Source organism: Osmia lignaria, unplaced genomic scaffold (genome assembly GCF_051020975.1).
Source record: "Osmia lignaria lignaria isolate PbOS001 unplaced genomic scaffold, iyOsmLign1 scaffold0163, whole genome shotgun sequence".
NCBI lineage: Eukaryota > Metazoa > Arthropoda > Insecta > Hymenoptera > Megachilidae > Osmia > Osmia lignaria.
The window spans coordinates 30,001-33,275 of NW_027478304.1; positions in this window are offsets into that span (position 1 = coordinate 30,001).

Below are 3,275 nucleotides of genomic sequence, written 5' to 3' on the forward strand. Positions count from 1 at the left end.
TCACATTCTCATGTAAATCATGGGTTTAATTAATATTTTAAAAATTTTAAAACCGCCCAGAACCGATGAGATGAAAATATTAAAACGATATTTTTGCATTTTCTTACGGTAAAACATTAACAAATAAGCGACTATAGCAATATAAAACTCCATTTGTAATTTAATTAATCAAAATTAATATTTTTCTTTGATTTTTCAGCGATCCAGAACCGATGAGACGAAAACATTAAAACGATATTTTTGCATTTTTCTTACGACAAAACATTAACAAATACGAGACTATAACAATATAAAACTACATATGTAATTTAATTAATCAAAATTAATAATTTTTTTGATTTTTCAGTGATCCAGAACCGATAAGTCGAAAATTTTAACAATCAATATTTTTGCATTCTGTACCGTGGATCGATCGTTAAACGCTATTGAACTAACGTCCGTGATGGTATAAATGCAGATTTTCGCTCCGTTTAGCCAAAATAACGAACTTTAGGTGCGCTCCGAAATATTTCAAAGTCCCAGCGGCGTATTGCTTCGCCTCTTAGAACCGATTAGTCGAAAATTTTAACAATCATATTTTGCATTCTGTACCGTGGATCGATCGTTAAACGCTATTGAACTAACGTCCGTGATGGTATAAATGCAGATTTTCGCTCCGTTTAGCCAAAATAACGAACTTTAGGTGCGCTCCGAAATATTTCAAAGTCCCAGCGGCGTATTGCTTCGCCTCTTAGAACCGATTAGTCGAAAATTTTAACAATCATATTTTTGCATTCTGTACCGTGGATCGATCGTTAAACGCTATGAACTAACGTCCGTGATGGTATAAATGCAGATTTTCGCTCCGTTTAGCCAAAATAACGAACTTTAGGTGCGCTCCGAAATATTTCAAAGTCCCAGCGGCGTATTGCTTCGCCTCTTAGAACCGATTAGTCGAAAATTTTAACAATCATATTTTTGCATTCTGTACCGTGGATCGATCGTTAAACGCTATTGAACTAACGTCCGTGATGGTATAAATGCAGATTTTCGCTCCGTTTAGCCAAAATAACGAACTTTAGGTGCGCTCCGAAATATTTCAAAGTCCCAGCGGCGTGTTGCTTCGCTCTTAGACCGATTAGTCGAAAATTTTAACAATCATATTTTTGCATTCTGTACCGTGGATCGATCGTTAAACGCTATTGAACTAACGTCCGTGATGGTATAAATGCAGATTTTCGCTCCGTTTAGCCAAAATAACGAACTTTAGGTGCGCTCCGAAATATTTCAAAGTCCCAGCGGCGTATTGCTTCGCCTCTTAGAACCGATTAGTCGAAAATTTTAACAATCATATTTTTGCATTCTGTACCGTGGATCCATCGTTAAACGCTATTAACTAACGTCCGTGATGGTATAAATGCAGATTTTCGCTCCGTTTAGCCAAAATAACGAACTTTAGGTGCGCTCCGAAATATTTCAAAGTCCCAGCGGCGTATTGCTTCGCCTCTTAGAACCGATTAGTCGAAAATTTTAACAATCATATTTTTGCATTCTGTACCGTGGATCCATCGTTAAACGCTATTAAACTAACGTCCGTGATGGTATAAATGCAGATTTTCGCTCCGTTTAGCCAAAATAACGAACTTTAGGTGCGCTCCGAAATATTTCAAAGTCCCAGCGGCGTATTGCTTCGCCTCTTAGAACCGATTAGTCGAAAATTTTAACAATCATATTTTTGCATTCTGTACCGTGGATCGATCGTTAAACGCTATTGAACTAACGTCCGTGATGGTATAAATGCAGATTTTCGCTCCGTTTAGCCAAAATAACGAACTTTAGGTGCGCTCCGAAATATTTCAAAGTCCCAGCGGCGTATTGCTTCGCCTCTTAGAACCGATTAGTCGAAAATTTTAACAATCATATTTTTGCATTCTGTACCGTGGATCGATCGTTAAACGCTATTGAACTAACGTCCGTGATGGTATAAATGCAGATTTTCGCTCCGTTTAGCCAAAATAACGAACTTTAGGTGCGCTCCGAAATATTTCAAAGTCCCAGCGGCGTATTGCTTCGCCTCTTAGAACCGATTAGTCGAAAATTTTAACAATCATATTTTTGCATTCTGTACCGTGGATCGATCGTTAAACGCTATTAAACTAACGTCCGTGATGGTATAAATGCAGATTTTCGCTCCGTTTAGCCAAAATAACGAACTTTAGGTGCGCTCCGAAATATTTCAAAGTCCCAGCGGCGTATTGCTTCGCCTCTTAGAACCGATTAGTCGAAAATTTTAACAATCATATTTTTGCATTCTGTACCGTGGATCCATCGTTAAACGCTATTAACTAACGTCCGTGATGGTATAAATGCAGATTTTCGCTCCGTTTAGCCAAAATAACGAACTTTAGGTGCGCTCCGAAATATTTCAAAGTCCCAGCGGCGTATTGCTTCGCCTCTTAGAACCGATTAGTCGAAAATTTTAACAATCATATTTTTGCATTCTGTACCGTGGATCGATCGTTAAACGCTATTGAACTAACGTCCGTGATGGTATAAAATGCAGATTTTCGCTCCGTTTAGCCAAAATAACGAACTTTAGGTGCGCTCCGAAATATTTCAAAGTCCCAGCGGCGTATTGCTTCGCCTCTTAGAACCGATTAGTCGAAAATTTTAACAATCATATTTTTGCATTCTGTACCGTGGATCGATCGTTAAACGCTATTAAACTACGTCCGTGATGGTATAAATGCAGATTTTCGCTCCGTTTAGCCAAAATAACGAACTTTAGGTGCGCTCCGAAATATTTCAAAGTCCCAGCGGCGTATTGCTTCGCCTCTTAGAACCGATTAGTCGAAAATTTTAACAATCATATTTTGCATTCTGTACCGTGGATCCATCGTTAAACGCTATTGAACTAAACGTCCGTGATGGTATAAATGCATGATTTTCTGCTCCGTTTAGCCAAAATAAACGAACTTTAGGTGCGCTCCGAAATATTTCAAAGTCCAGCGGCGTATTGCTTCGCCTCTTAGAACCGATTAGTCGAAATTTTAACAATCATATTTTTGCATTCTGTACCGTGGATCCATCGTTAAACGCTATTGAACTAACGTCCGTGATGTATAGATTCAGATTTTCGCTCCGTTAGCCAACATAACGAACTTTAAGGTGCCTCCGAAATATTTCACAGTCCCAGCGGCGTATTGCTTCGCATCTTAGAACCGATTAGTCGAAAATTTTAACAATCATATTTTTTGCATCCTGTACCGTGGATCCATCGTTAAAACGCTATTGAA